This window comes from Chelon labrosus (assembly GCF_963514085.1).
Source record: "Chelon labrosus genome assembly, chromosome: 19".
Taxonomy (NCBI): Eukaryota; Metazoa; Chordata; class Actinopteri; order Mugiliformes; family Mugilidae; genus Chelon; species Chelon labrosus.
In genome coordinates, this window is record NC_140352.1 from 8,376,718 (window position 1) to 8,393,755 (window position 17,038).

The 17,038-nt window shown below is 44.8% G+C and overlaps 1 protein-coding gene across 2 annotated transcripts in view; it reads left to right on the top strand.

The window, feature by feature from the left end:
• Nucleotides 1–17,038, top strand: part of dock1 (dedicator of cytokinesis 1) — a 200,906-nt gene that overhangs the window by 109,500 nt on the left and 74,368 nt on the right. The window lies entirely within an intron of this gene.

The following is a 17,038-nucleotide window of genomic DNA, read 5'->3' on the forward strand; positions in this document are numbered from 1 at the left end:
TTCCAGCCAGTTTGGGGGTTAGGGTTAGGTGGATATACATTACACACAGTATATCTCTTTCAATATATGCATGCGCACTATATCCATCCTTCATAGAAAACCTTTGCTTGTCTTTTATGATGCCAGATATTGGGTCTTTTATGCATTAAGCACACATTTACCAGAACCCTGCAAGGTTTACATTGATCCAAGTATGATTTCAGCAGATTTCCACAGTGCATTTCATTTTCTCCGTGCAACCAATATCTCCAGTTTCAACATAATTCTCATTCTTTTACCGTTGCCAGTTAATGCGTCTTTCATTACCAGCTCCTCCTTCTCCTCTTCCACTTTCCGAGCTGATGAGCTTCAGTGTCTTTTACAGCGGTTATCAGTCACCGCACTGCACAATCGTTTCTCAAAAACATATTCAAACGCACCTAGTTAACAACAATAACCGCACACTGAAGATATATGAGGTCTGCGTTTTGTTTCAGTGCTTCGTTAGGTGCTTCTTTATTGTCTGACCTTCCGTCTTACAGTTAATAATTTGGAGTGTGAATGTTCGCACTTTCCCAACGTGCAGTATGTGGATATGGTTGCCTTTTATCTTCCAGGTATAAAATAAAAATTGCAAGGCAAAACAATTGACACCTGCAAAGAGACAAAGTTTTGTCAGAGAACTGTTAAGTAACCCTCCGAGGAGAATCGGGCAGAGATAATGAATTATCTTTCCTCGGTGCCACGAGTAAGGTGTTGGCATCGTGACTGCGCCGTGAGCCTCTGAGGCTCCGACAGAAATATAATTCTCCTTCTGCTTGCTGATTTACAATAAGCAAGCAATCCACGCGCTCATATAGATTCTGAATCAGATAGAACAATTATCCTCCTCGGCTTATCTGCCGTGACTGCTCTCTGTCAACAGTGAGCGACTTCCTATTTCAGACCTTTCTGTTTACTTACCTGGGAGCGACAGAAGGGACATTTTTCACACTGTCTTTTCCATCACATTATCACCATAGCTCTTTGGTATTAAATTATAAAACGCTCGGTCTCCGGTCCCTTAAGGAGATAGACAACCTCCTATCTTTGACTTTCTGGTGTAACATCTAACAGTCTTGTCTACAGACATTAAGAATATCATCTGTAAATGTGGCAATTGTAAGTAATTGCATACATGTTCAGTCATTTTTCATCAAAAGACGCTCTTGATATCCACCCCCTCTACCTCCTCCTCTGTGCAAAGTCTCCAAATTTGGAAAGCTGCTCCTCCTAAAACTGAGAAATCAGGACAGGATATCCGGGAATCATGTCTTTGCTTGATACATAATACCTGAAACTCTCAGACTTTTATGTTTTGTTTGCAAGATGCCAGATATCTGAACAGCGGGATTATCTGTAAACATTTGTTTGAACTGAGTCAGCATGGACATTTTTTTTTTTTTTTTAATAAAAGAAGCTACCCAGCATTGTTACAGACTGACGGTGTTCCTCTGAAACTGGGCAAACATTGCCTAGTAATGTCTTTGGAAACTGAGATCTGCACAGCGTGCACATATAGACAGGTTAGCGATGGCAGCTTTCTGCTGTGCAGGCAGATGTTAGTTTGACTCTCAACAGACAGGTAATTACTGATGAGAACAAATGACCGGGGAGTACAGTGTAATGCAATTTTTGTGGGAAATGTTTTCAAGCCCGATGCAAGAGCACATTAGGAAACCAGAGATACTGCACTGTACAAATGATCTGCCTGCATTAACAACGGCATATAAGCACTTCCAACTGAAAACAGAAAAATACACATTATTAATATGCGTATCAATGGCTTATTGCAAAAGGAAAAATCTCAATATTGATTTATTTTGTCTTTATGGGGCTTATGCATGCATGTATAACCATGCATTGCCTAACAAGTGGGAAAAATACATGTTCTCACACACAGAGAAACAAGAGGGGAAGTTTTAAAGCCCCCCAAATATCAAATTCTGTGTACTCTCTAATATTATATTGTATACTGCACTATAAGTCACTTATACACCAGTTTCTGGGGCAACTGTTACAAAAAAACATTTTGCAGATATTTTATTTCCTGAAAATCAGCAAGAAAAAGTTGATGACTCATCCTGCTCTTGGGGGCGTACACTTGTTTTGCATCCAAGGAAACGCTTACTTAGACAACTCTTGGAAGGAAGAGTAGACTGGGCTGTCTTCCTTCGGCTTTGTGTTGTGTAATATAATATCACATAATGACTAACGTCTTCTGACATCCTTGCCATTAAGCCGGTGGAGCTGCTTAGCAGACAGACTAAGAAGTGTAAGAATCAGGGCTGCGTATGGCACGACCCCAGAAACATTCATTTTCCAATCATTATACCAGCTGTCCGGCATTTGAGGCAATCCAGTTGCAAAAATCTGAATGCTATCTTTTTCTTTTTTCTTTTTTAGCTTTTATTCCCATGTGTTCACGAGCAGTGCTGTTCTTTCTTAGGTCCTCTACATGTTTGTTTAAAGGATGACATTTTGACTTAGAGATTAAATCGGTGATTGATTGTTAAATGTCAGGGAATACTCCTGTGTTATAAGCTTGTCCAAAACGAAACACTATACTCAATATGTGTAAATTTTTTAATTATAATTTGAGATGCTATCCTATTCATTACTTTCTATTGTCCCATAGATACTCAAAGATTTCATACATTCTCATGCTTTTATATCATATCCTCATTTAAATTTTATCCTCTCTGGCATGTCAGCGCCATAGGCCAAACCACGCGTCCCTGGGTCCACATATTTGATTGTCGCCCATTGGGTTCAGACCCCGGCAACCGTAGCAGCTTTCATATTTTACCTCTGCCTGGAAGAGCAACCCCCGGCCTCTTGCATAAGCAGCATGATTCAGCACACAGGGCCGTGACAACTGCCCCTTTTAAATGGCTGCCCCAGTCCTTTTTTTTTTTTCCAAACTTGGGGCAAGTTAGTGACCTGACCCGCTATTTTCTACCCAGACCAAAAACCAGACCTCATTGGGTCACATGCACTTGGCAAAACACACTGACACATTCAGATCTGACCTTGTTTTAGAAGCACGGTCGACATGGCCGTCCCGTTGGCCTTATGGGTCGCTATCTGGGTTATGTCTAAGGACACATCAGCCTGTTGAGCACTGCTGAGACGTTGCTAGGAATATTTTGTCGCTTTAGCCTTTATTTGAAGCTTCGGGGTGCTGCAGTAATGCAATTCATTATTCTTTAATAGAGGAGGTCTTTATGTTCAGAGCGCATGCGAATTTAACACAGCACACTTTGAATTTTAAAAATGATTCCCCACTGCTTGCATTTAAGCAAATGAGTCGGCGGTTCGGTGAATGGCAGTTGCCTCGTGTAACCTTTGGTTGCCAGAGGAAAGTCTTGAAAGGGGGAGATTTCAGTGTCCCCATTTAATGTTTACCATAAATTCTAGCTTGATTAATTTTGTGTAATCGCTTCCACTCCACCAAATGGAAAATTGATTAACAGCGTATACATCTGACAACCAGAGAATTGATTGAACCCTGGAAACATGACTATACATGTAAATTAACATCAGCAATTAAAACATTTTTCCTTGGAATTATCCATTATCCTCTTTTTCTTTTTCTTTAACACATAAACAGATAAAAGTGTCAAATGTAAAAAAATATATATATATATATTTTATCGGCAGCTTACAGTAAGGGGGTCTAAACTATTTACTAATTTTCTGTACGGCTACATACATTTAATCTGGGGCTTTCAGGATATGGGCCTCTCGGTTTCAGTTTAGAGAAATCTTAACGCTACATGAAACGGGGATAATTTAGACTAAAATGTGCTTTCATCTGTGTGGCAGTGGTTTGGGGAGGGCCTGCTCATTTTTGTGTGAACTTGCCTGCGCGCAGCTTAGACCTCAAACCCATTCAACACCTTCGGGATGAACTGGAAATCCGTCAGTGAGCCGGGCCTCATCACCCAACATCAGTGCCCGACCTCGCTGATGCTCATGTGGCTGAATGGGAGGATATTGCTGCAGACAGTTTCCCACATTTTGGTTCCCAGGGAGAGTGGATGTTATTTTAGTATTTAGTCATAATAGATCTCCTTGGTTTTGGTATTGTTTGACTGTAATTAAAACCACTAGATCCCAAACTGATCAAGTATCTGTGGGATGAGAGGCCACTCCCTTCAACCCATAGGACCCAAAGGCCCCCACTAACAACTTTCTGTTGCCCGACACCACCTCAGTAGGCCTATGAGTCACAACTGTTTTTGAGGCACAACGGAGACCTACACAACATGTTATGCCTGACTGGTGTATACACCATTTTTATATTTTTTAATATCGCCTTCTGAAACTTACTAATGATGGCCCAGCTATGTGGACTCGCGCTCCACAAGTTTGCCTGTTTTGGAATCAGCTTTGCGTCAGGTAGAGTCAGGCACTTCCAAGGTGGCAGTGGCTAGAACCTCGACTCTTGAGCTTTAAAACCTCTCTTCAGGAATAATATGGGTGACTTACAAATGGTTTGTCCATCTTTATATAGAGCCAAGAAGAATATCCTGAAGCTGAAAGGCTCTCTCTAGAACCAGTGTTGGGTTTGTCCATTTTGAGCTACCGTAGAAAAATGGTGGCAACATGTGGACATGCTGAAAGTGCTCATTTTAAGCTAGCAAAGACTCAACAGTTCATAGTTAAATGTGACCGTACGGAGACTAAAATAGCTACTGCGTTTGATTCCTTCGCATACTGTATATCTTCCTAAATCACACAGTATTTGCACACGGCATTGTGTTGCAGACGAGAAGAGCATGAAGTCTGCCCCCGTGCTGCATCGCCAATAGAAACACCGCGGTTTTTACATTACTACAGCTCAGCTTGATCTCCGGAGCTGCTTCAAAAAAAATGAGTGGCAATATCATCACAGGCACGAAAGTTCCAAACTCAACTATAATCCAGCTTTATCTAGTCTTGTTTTGTTTTCCTCTTTTATTCCCCCCTCCCTCCCCTGTCAGCTTCTGCTCATAATTACATGGGGCTTAGTAATACTTTGGAAAGTCTTTGATCGGTCTCTTAAGAGCACACTGATTATGCGGTAGAAGTATTCTGTTGGTGGGGGTCATTTGAAAGTGTGGGTGTATTGTTGGAGTTTTACTTTCTGTCTGTGCTCTCAGCGTGTGATACGAGGGTATGGACGTATAGCTCAGCGATGAACTGTACGAGCCAGCATTGAGCCGTCTGCACAGTGCATTAGGCCGGCAACAAATGCGTCAAATTGCAGGTTAATGGTGGCTTTATGCAACATAACTTAACGCTGGAATTCGCAGCATTTTCAATGTCTTTTAGGTACTTGTTCTCTGTTTCAGTTTTAGATCTTGTTTTAGCATGTGCTCTAAGAAATTCCAAATTATGAACAGAAGATAAAGGCGACATGTTTTACCCTGTCATGTGTCCTGGTTACAGTGATATTTAAGTAGCATGGACTCAGGGTTTCCCATACAATGTTAACACTACGGCGGTCCACCAGGGTCTAATTTACTCCGCCATGGTCTCATAACAAAGCGGAAGTATAACCTGACGGAGAAAACGACGCGTTGAACTCGCGTAGCATGTGAAGCCATTTGTGTTGTTCGCTAATAAAAATTGACGTTACCACCGCCGTTGTGGATCAATAAAGTTTATCTTTAAAATCCAATATCTCTTGATTATTTAAGCCACGGAGATTTGCAGTTATTTTAAGAGAGCTGGTCAAAACCTGGAGGAAACGAGTCCAGACGTAACGTGAGCTAGCTTAACTTCAGAAGAGCTAGCACAGCTAAATTGAAAGTCAGCTGTTTACTATAAATGCATAGACTGCTGCTATTTAATGACAGACTGATACAAAACTTATGATCTTAGTTTATGTGCAGACTTTTCATATACTATGTAAATAGCTTTTACTAGCTAGCATAGCATCAGAATTCATTCTTTTTATTAAAACAAAATCTCGTCCCATGAAATCTTGTGTTAAACGCTGCTGACTGGTTGATAAACCTGGCGACTGGCTTGAAATGATTTGGCTCGCAGAATTAATATAACATAATTATAGTGCATGCAATAGTCAGTCTACCGTTAAGATTTAACGAAGACCTTTACGTAGCGGTTGTTTGTTTTGATGTCAGAAGCCCGGTGGTGTGACAGAATGAATCCAGATTTGCTGCTAATCCGCGGCAATCTGAATATCCTGTTAAACGTCTGCCATATGCGTGTCCTTCGTTGATAATCCGTGCGTGCGTTGCATTTGTCTTTATATTCATTCCAGTTTCTCATTCCAAAATACATATTTTTGTCTGTGAGAGACGCTGCATGAGGTGGTGCAGCCAGCAGCCTCTCTCTCCTAGGCATATATATTCTTCCTAACGTGTATGGCACCGGAAACGACTATCATGAAATAACTGAGCATACTGTACGTCAGTGTGTGCAGCAGCTTCTTATCCTTGGACTGTAGCCTACGGATATTGTAGTCTGATTATTATTTCTTTTTATTCAGTCCCTGCTGAATTGTACATGTTTCCATTCTTATTTCCTTTCTCACTACACTTAGGTGACTTCTTTTAACACACTTGTGCCCGAGTGGTGTTTTGGAAGCTCTGTGAATCCTCAGGAAGGCTGTCTATATGTCCCTGAGCATACAAACTACTGTAGATGGAGATTAGACCTAAGGAAAGGATGCATGCTGCAGAGAGGCTGCTAATCAGAATGCGCCAGATTACTCTCTCCTTTTTTCTTCCCTTTGTGCTTCTGCAGAACATTAGATCTCTTTTTTCTCCTCATCCTTCTTTTTTTTTTTGCTCTCTCGTCTTCTCATTGTCTTTCCCCTTTGTTGCTTTCTCTGTGTGTCTTTCTGCCTCTCTCTTTGCCTTCTAGACACGCTGAGGTTTCAAAGCTGATGGGTAACTAGAGAACTCCCCTGCTGCTTTCACATTCCTCATAGTCATCCCTAGCAGAGAGAGAGTGAGAGAGAGAGAAAGAAAAAAGGGACCCAGACGTGCACGCACCGGGATGGAAAAGAAGAGGAATAAGCTAGAATAAACAGGTGCAGGGAGGAAAAAGGATGTAGAGTTGTTACTGTGCTTGGATGGAGCAGAATTGAATAGGAGTGAAATAGACGAGGGAGGAGGATCCATAGTCAGAGTCCAAGGACGGAAGGAAGGAAGGAAGGGGAGAAGGAAGGCGCCGAAAGCCATCCTGTGTGCTCAAGTGAATCTCACGGGAGCAGAAGGCAATAACCTCGTAATATCTAAATATGTTGCTTTCTCAGAATGAAGAATCATCTTAGTTTTAAATATATTCTAAATGGATTCACATGCATTCATCAAAAACTAATTTTAAAGTATTGCGTTTCGGAGTTCATGCCCAATTTTCTGGATGGTTCAGAATTCCCATTAAAGCTAAGCAGCGAGCATGTCCATGCCCTCTGACCTCCGCCTGCAGAGATCATAATTTGTGCCACAGAAGCGGTCGTGGTTTTGCTTGGGAGGACCTGAAGCCAATGCCGTGTTGAGTTGTTCAGTTATCACGCGTGTTGCACCTTTTCAAATCCTTCTAGAGTTTTCCGTGATTGGAAACTGGACTCGTCAGAAAACGTCACTTTGGCCTCTAGGACATTTTTGACTGGTGGGGGTTTATGCTTTGAGAAGAATGCTGGACTTTCATATGTACGCAATTGTTAGTTGCCAGCTTCAAATTATTATTATAAATTATTAGACGTGCATCAGTGAGGCATAACATTATGACCACCTTCCTAATATTGTGTAGGTCTCCTTTGTGCCTCCAAAACAGTTGTGACTCATCAGAGAATGGACATGGGAACTTCTGAGGGTGTGCTGTGGTGTCTGGCAACAGAATGTTGTTAGTGGGAGGGCCTTTGGGTCCTATGGATTGAGGGGAGGGGGCCTCTGTGGATCATCCCACAGACACTTGATCAGTTTGGGTGAATTTGGAGGCCAGGTCAACACCTTATGCTGTTGTTCCTCAACTGTTTTCATGTGTGTCTTTGCTAGTGCTACGTCCCTAAATAACATCCACACGAGTGCCAGGTCCAAATGTTTCCCAGCAGGACACTGAATTGTCACAAGATTCACTTCTCCTGTCAGTGGTTTTAATGTTGTGGCGGATCGGTGTACACTTTTTAAATAAACTGGTAAAAGATATTTTCTCTCTTCATCTCAAAACACTCCCCCAACGTCTGCTCTCCCGCCTCTGGGCCTTTTTCGGAGCCACGGCTGACTGGGCGCCTGCCGCGAATAAGTGAGAAACACATGCTTTACACATACACCAGCGCACAGCAGCAGCAACAACACCCAGGTGAAATAAGACGCAAAGTGTCTTCTTCTGCTTCTTAAACACGCGGACACAGTTCACCTCAAATACGTGGTGTGGTTGTGGCGCTCCCAGGGGGGGTGGGGGAATCATCGCGTTAATGAATAATCCTATTAGCACATGAAAGGCAACATCTGGCTTGTTCCAAAAGCAGTCATTCTTTTACAGGAGAGCAATTTGTTTTCTGGATGAACGGGCACCCCTCCCAGTGAGCAGGCGAACGCACGCTTCTGCCGCTCGTTCGGAAGGCCTTGCACTTTTCGCGGGCCGGCTCGGAGCATTTATCGGCCGGCGGTTCTCTCGGCCGTGCGCGAGACATCTGTGCGTGCACAAGCTTGGTTGTAACTCCGTCCTAACCTTTCCGTCGTCGCGTGCCCCTCCGCGCGTGGAGGGGTTGTGCACGGAGGTGGTGTGCACACACTCGGGTAAAGCCCGGCCCGATATCTCTGATTCCTAAAATAAAGATTAGCTTTGAGCCATTACTCCTGGACTGAAGGTTAAAGTAAAAGCGAGGAAGGGCAGCATTTCATCCCTAGCCTGTAATATAGTATAATTTTATTCGCTTTATGTAAATAAGGCTGTGGAGTCAGGTGTGCACTTCTCATGTCACTCTTGAGTGTCGGCACATGACACCCTTCAATTTCCCTTCCTGCCTATTATTTCTCACGTCGTTTTTTTCCTCCCTCTGGCTCTCTATCTCTCCCTCCCCTCCATCTATCTTCATCCATTTCCCCCACGTCGTCTTCCCGGCGTCTGCGGAAAGTGAAATAGAGCGCAGGGGGAGATTGTATCAGTGCGTCGGCGTGAGCTACGGGTGAAGGGGGAGAGGACGGCGAGCGGCGGCGGGAGGTTTGTGGGGATGAGCGGGACTGGCGTGGCGGCTAGAGGACGGAGGAGAGGGCTCTCATTCCCATACAGCTGCTGCACACACACACACACACACACACACCCATGCGCCAATAATCTGTAAGGAGATGGTGACTTCACCCAGTCCATTAATCTAGATTAGTATTTAGTTGAGGTCTTTCATCAGCTGCGGCCGACTGTCTGATGCCCGGCACTCATTACCTATTCCGCTGAGACGCAAAGGAAACACTTCTGCCTCCGTACGCGGGACGATGGCGACGTTCAACAATCCTGCAATTTTCTCCTTTTAGTTTGATATCAAATATAACTGTGTTTTATGTAACACTCGCTCAGCTGCAAAACTAAAAGGAAATGCAGCATCATGCGAGCCCTTTTTTTTTTTTTTTTTTTGTTTCAGCAGTATATGCCGATCCGGTCAGGTTAAATCTGGATCAAAATCCTCTCGGAAACCAAAAAACTGACCTGCCAGATGTGATGAATGTCAGCCAGCAGCGGCAGTCGGTCCTTCTCCCCCCTCCTCTCTCCCCCTCCGCCGACCCTCGCACCCCCCTCCTCGTGTTTACTGGAGGTTTAAACCTTTTCACGTTTAAAGTTTTCTAAAGTGACTAAACCGCCCGCCGCGTTCCACGACCGCTGCCCGAAACCTCCTTCAACCGAGCATAAAATCGATCGGGGATTCGCCTCCCTTTCGCCTCCCACCACGTATCTGACGTTTCATCAGTTCACCAAAAGCGACGGTCTTCGGTAGAGATATTCCTCATGGCTTATCCGGGGGCTCGGTCCCACTGAGCGAGAAGATTAGTAGTCGGATTTCCCTCTCCAGAGCTTATTTGAACAGACTTTCCCTCTTGCAGTTGCGGGCTGAGAGGTGAAATAGAGGAGAAGGCGAGAGCAGAGCAGAGAGGAGCAACTTACCTCAGACTGTGAATTACTGACGTGAAGGATGTGATAGCCCAGATCCCCAGCTGCGCTCGTGCATTCCTGTTTCCTTAGCGGATTAGAGGCGAGCTGGAAGAGGGGGCTATGCCATGGCAGAAGTTAAGAGGGCGGGCAGGCTGGCGGGAGCACGGGGCGGCAGGAGTTGGGAGTAGTTGTTGCACATCCGCGTCCTCCGATCCAGTGGCGTGAGGTTCCTCTGAGCCCCCAGACAGAGTCAACACTCCCCCCCTCTCGCTTCTCCTCTCCTTTCCACCTCTCCACCCGCTCTACACTGTTCTTTCTCCCGTTTCGCTCTTCTTCTCCTCCTCCTCGCGGTGTCGGGGCTCGGGCTCTCCCTCGCTCGCTCGCTCCCTCACACACTCACACACACACACACGCATGCACACACTCACACACGAGCAGGCACACTCACACTGTGGCTGAACTCCGGACGCCTCAGCGGTGGAGCCCACGCAGGCAGAATATCCCCATCGTGCCGCCGCAGTTCTGCTCTCCGGCTGTCTGCTCTTCTGTTTGTGTGTGTATAGAGAGAGAGAGAGAGAGAGAGAGAGACAGAGAGAGAGAGACAGAGAGAGATTAAGTGAGAGGGGGAGGGTGCATGAGAGAGAGAGAGAGAGAGAGAGAGAGAGAGAGGGAGGAGGGAAGGTTGCAGTGGAGAAAATACAGCTCCAGTTTTGGCTACATCTGACAGGTTCATGCACCTTCGTCTCATCACTCAAAAGAGGCGTGCCACTCACCTCGCTTCCATGGAGACCGAATGCACACTTTTACTTCACGCCGCCAAAGCTCCCCTTCCTTTCCTTTGTCTAAAGCAGAAGAAAAAGAAACTTTAAGCGGGTCTGATGGAAGGGCGCCGCAGTCTCTCTCACGCAAAATGTGTCCGAGATCCGCCCGTCTGCACCTGTGCACGCTCACCTGCGTCTTTATTTAATTCCCTTTTGCGTCAGCTCGGCGTCTTCGCAGGCCGCGGCTCGCCACGTGACGTCGAGTTCCATCGCAAGTCCGTTCACCTTCCGCCGTCTCTGCTCTCCTCGTTGTGCTGGGGAAAAGTTGCGCTCTTCCCTCCCCTTTCCTTAAGAGCCGGTTTGCCCGTAGTTAGTGCAGGAGAAGACCTGCTTTTCATCTGGGAATGTTTTCCTCTAATTTGATTTGTCGTGTGTCATTGTAATATTTAACGAACAAAGCGAGGAGGGAGGGAAATGACACAAACCCCGATCGTGTAAGAGGTTAGCTGCCTGGTTGGATGTGTTCAGAGACGCAGCTCACTCTCGTTCTCTGACGGGGAGAACCCAGATTCTACTCAAAGCCTTAGGTGCCATGGTAGTGAGCTGCAGACTTCTAGACAGCAGCTGCTTCCATATATATTTGTGTGCATGTTAGTATCTGTGTTATATCCAGCGCAGGCCATGCACAAAGCTTTCAGTATAATATACCATAAAGACTGGCAACTTCCTCCACCACTGGATTTGAAGTTGAAATAAAAGTGCTGCCTTATGTAGAACCTGTTGTGCCATGTTGTTCCACAACATTCTGTAGATTCATCTTTCTGGATTTCATGCCACGGCTGTCTCTCCTCCTTCTAAACCAATTTCTCATTAGTACGTCTTGTTTATGACACTTATTATTATTATTATTATTATTATTATTTTTCTCATAAAGTGAATTTCCCTGAAGATATTTAATTTTAATAGAAGATTGTTTCTCTGTTGTATCGCTCCTTATTACCAGATCCCATCATCATTAAATCTTCTGAAGAGTTTTTTTTTTTTCCTTGTTATTAATTTGTTAATACAGCATTTATCAACGTGTGTTATGGCATACGCCGATCAGCCACAACATTAAAACCACTGAAAGGAGAAGTGAATAACATTGAGCATCTTGTGACGATTCAGTGTTCTGCTGGGAAACTTTTGGACCTGGCATTCATTGGTGTGGATGTTATTTAGACATGTAGCACCCACCTAGACCGGACCAGGCACCCCCACCCCATAGCAATGGCACTCCTTGACGGGAGCAGCCATTAGGAACTTTAGGAACGACTCAAAAAAACGATGAAGAACAGCACAAGATGTTGACCTGGCCTCCAAATTTACTAGATTCCAAACTGATCAAGTATCTGTGGTAGGATCCATAGAGGCTTCTCCCCTCAATCCATAGGAACCAAAGGCCCCCACTAAGGACACCCAGTCTGATCAGGCTGAAGAGATATGATAGGAACAAAGTTTCTATGTACTTGATCGTATGCAGTTTAATGTTTTAATGTGTTGCTTCCAAATGCACATAGTTGAATACTTGTGAGCTCTGTGACTGCTAAGAACACAGTTCATCTGCAGCCAGCTGAACAGCTGATCCACTGGTGGAAGAAGGTGCCAAAAAAAAAAAAAAAGGGAGGAGATGTGACTGAGTTACAGCTGAGTCTGCTCACATTGAAATTCATTGGACCGCCTTGCCTTGTTTATCACAGCCTCACTGTCAGAGCCTCCTCAGCCGAGCCCTTTATGACACACAATATAAAGTTTTGCTGTTCTTTGTTCGCCCCCTTGCCTCATCTCGCTTCTCTACAACGTGACATAAAATACCCCCGCTTCTTCTTCTTGACTGACTGCGCCTTCCAGGTGCTGAACGCTGCACTCCCAACACAACCTCTTTTATGAGGAGACCGGATTCTTTTTTCTTTTTGGAGTGACGGTAACGCGTCTGCTTCACAGCCTTAGTTATTGCTCCGCCAAACGGCGACGAGCTGCGGGTTTTGACACCGGGTGAAAAGCTGAATAATGTCTGTAAAGATCTGACCTTGGAACGCCGCGGTGCGCGAGAACTGTTTCATATGTAAACCCCGGGGTAATGACATTTGTTTAGGGATGAAACTCCTCCGGGAGGGGGGTGTCTGCTGTGCGCGGAGACGGCTTTGCTGTTTTCTTTTTATTGAAATCCGCTCAGTGATCTGCTTATGTAAGCAAACCGTTTCTCAGACGGATAAACCGGTGGCGGTGGGCAAGTCACTGGAGTGACTCTCCTCTCCTATTGATTTCATTACCTCAAAGCCAAGCCCCCGGGGGGCTCCTATACAATGTCCTTGTCCTTTGCGAGCGCGATATAGACAGTACTGCGGTGAAAGGGAAATCCAAATCAAGTTTGTTCTCGGTATTTGCTCCCTGCATGCTCGGATTGTAAATTGATTTATGGATTGCGCGGTTTGTAATTTGGGCGGGGTTGCGCTTCATTATGAATTCACTGGCATTATTTCATTTGGTGCAGGTATGTTTTTTCATACATACAATAGCACTGATTCATTCTTTTATTGTGTCTCTCTAGAAAGTGGATGTTCCCACAAAGTCTACTGTGCAGAATAATGCACGGTACATGTAGAATATGAGGTGGCTCAGGTTCAAAATCAGGCATATCACAAAAGATGAACTGACTTTTCTCTTTTGTATATACGCATCCCGACGCTGTAGCCCCTGCTCCGGCTTGCCGCTCGCTCTCATGTCCTACCCCGTCCGGAGAAAGGAACGGAGTCATCAGTAGACTGGACGTACGTGCTGATCAGAGGAGACGAAGTGATGAGACACGAATGCCAACGTGGATCGGAAGCAATGGTGAAGCGCGGCCGAGTGTCAGCGTCGCCGTCGCTCGACTGATTACGCGATCTTGTTTCACGACTTTGACTGAATGAACAGGAAAGAATTTATTTGATTTTATAGAAATTGCTTTGGTATTTTGATGGGAACATTCCTTGTGTGCACGATTTTAGTTGCTACTGATTCGACAGACTGGAATTTGTCACCACTCAGGCTGCTGTCCTACACTTATCATACCACTAATTGGCATAGTATGTGTTAGTATTACCTAGCGGAGTAGGGAACAAGTATTTAAAGTATTATTTTTCTCTCTTTTTTATTTAGTTTGCTCTTTGCAGACCGCAACAACCCCAAATGAACAAATACGTCTTAACTGTTCTTAACTTAAAGTAGCCACCATTAGACTTCTGTCTAATATTGCGGGTGCACTCACCCACGCAGGACATCTAAGAGATTTGACTGTCATACTTGTATGAAGCTGTATGGAGTTACTGTAGATGTAGACGAGAGCTGTCAATTTATTGTGGCTTTGGATCTCTTAGCGTTGTTTAAAGAGATGGGTGGGGGGAGGGGGAGTCTTTTTTTTGTGTGTGTGCAGTTTGGCTGACAGGGTGATATGATGTGTCTGCTGTGCAGCAGCTCTGGCCCGGCAAGTCTCGCTGAGCGAGAAAGCGAAGAGCTGAAAATGTGCCTGGCGGATACGTCAGCGAGAGCGTGTCCCCATCTGCTGCAGTCTTTCGGCCTTTTCGTCAAACGCCCAAAGCTGCCGCTAAGTCTGTCCAAAATAAGCAACTAGATTACGGAGAGGTTTAAAACAAATCGCCGAAGTGAAAAGCACATATTTACCAACCCCTCATTACGTGTAAGGGTGGGGGGGGGTTCAGAATGCAGTCTTCTGGGTGAAGTTGTTAGTGATTCGTCAGAGTGCCTGTAGTGTGTGTTTTGAGTAAGCTCTGTTTCGAAGAAATGTCAAAAATTATCCGGAGTTTCCGGCTCTGCCTCAGGTACGATAACCACCAAGAGCTAATTCCAACTGTGCACTGTCTCCAACCACAATATTTAAAGCTGGTTTTGACCTTTAGTAACAAATACTCTGGGCTATCTTGGCAGTTTGTTATGGCTTCAAGACATGACAACTCATTCTACACAATCCCCCTCATGCTCCAGCCCGTCCGCCCAATCTGCCACACTTGACAATAGCGATGTCAGCGTCGCGGTGGCCGCTAACATCTATTTCCTTCCCGGTGAATGATGTATGCTCGGCGCTGGACGCACACGGCTTTCTTGTGAAAGAAAGTGGCCTCTGCTCAACGCGGTTTTCCTTTATAAATGACGGTGTCTGCTCAAGGAGGTATAAAGCTTTGATGTATTAGAGTGTGAAAGTGCTTCCTCAAGCTTGTCTAAGTCGGATGCCGTCTGAATGAACGGCGTAACGGGTCACTTTCATGGCTGGCTGCCTGGCGGCCTTATTATTTATCCTTAAATATTGCAAAGTGTTTATCCGGTCATCACGCCGACTGCTGCTAAAAAAAGAAAATGAAGCGCGAGCGGCTTCGGCCGGCCTCTCGAGGGGTCTTCCGCCCGTTTCCGTTGGCTGACCCTCCCGCTTGCCACCTTGTTGGCTTGATGTTGGAGCCAAGTGGGCCGGCTGAGTCGCGCAGCCGTGGCCAAGTATATTGTATGTGTCAGCTCTCCCTCGCTTTGACAGGAAAGTGTGAAAAGTGCTCAAGCGCTGCTGCCTTCCCAGCTTCTCCCTTCTTTGTTTTTTTTTTTTTTTTTGTTTGTGCTGTTTGTGTGTGTGATAGTGTTGTATATAGAGAAAAACAGAGTGGACAGATGGATTTTCCCCTGTGGCTCAGAAGCTATAAGACAATACAAAATACAGTTAAAGCAACTGTATGAAGCCATACTTGCCTCTATAGAACAGCAACACAATTCATCTTCTTAAAACATGCTATTTCTTAATTATTTTGCAATAATAATTTTTCTTTGGATGTGTCCATTACATAGTCTGTATATAAATATGGACAATGCATCCCCACTTCCTTGTATTGGCCAAACTGACGCTACTTTCCCGGGGATATGGGTGGTGCCATCTTGCAAATTTGGAGCCAGAATCCTTGCAGTACGGTCCGAGAGTGGAGCCGTGCATAGCCGCCATATTGATGACCCACCCACACTTCCTCCAGACTCACTCGCGTTTTCGCTTGACCAATACTGCACTCTGCTCTTCCTCCTCCAGTTACAAATAAATGTTGGTTTATACTCTGTACTTATTTATTTTTTCCTACTCTCACGGTCCTACAGGAACGCCTTAATGGAGTGGTTGGCATAGCAACTGGTAGTCATTATGAGGTCACAACCTGTTTCTATAGCGTCAAATAACTAACTAAAACAAAACTTATCAGGAAAATTGACACTTAAAAATACATCAACATTATATTCACTGCCTAAAATGAGATAAACTATCTTTAAAAGAATTTTTTTTTTGACGTGTATTTTAGTGTTTTAGTTTGGCCCTAGTCCGATCCACTAACATGGAGGGGGTGGAGCTTATGACCTATACTGCAGCCAGCCACCAGGGGGAGCTCTGCTTGCTTTGGCTTCACTTTTGAGGAGCGGTTCAACCGTCAGTCTTTATTTACAGTCTATAGTCCATACCATAATATATTTTTGAATAGGCGACAAGTAGCTCCAAGAAGGAGCTATGTGTCTGGTTTGAAACATTTTATTGGTGTTTCATGCCCATCTTGTTTCCCTTCAACATTTTTCCCCTCGTCTTCCCCTGACAAGGGCAGATCTTTTCGTTTTAATTCTCCTCAGAAAATCATCTCACTGGAAATGTCTGGATCTCGTCAGCAACAGTGCTTTCTCCGACTGAGTAGAATTCAAACTGAAATTTCATTTTCATCTGGTGGTTGCTTCTCTCTTTCTCGTGATTTATTTTATTTTATTTTTTGCAAACAGAGCCGCACGGATCACTCGTTTTTACATAGGAAGTCTGTCTCTGTCCTAATCACATTAAATGGCATAGTTCCCATGTGGGCTTTTCTATGTGCTCATGTAATTTGCGTCGTAATGAGCCAGCAAATTCGTGCTGCATCAGGCTCGGAGCTAATCGAGGGAAGTCATTTTTTTTCTGATCCCCGTTGGTCATCAAACCCTCTCTCTCTCTGCTCCCGTGTCAGTTTTCTCTCCTCCAGAGACGTATTGTTGCTCAGGGTGCTGCTCTCAATAGACCGGCGTGCCATTTCCCCACTGGCTTAATTAAAGGTTTTAAAACAATGCTCTGTTAATGG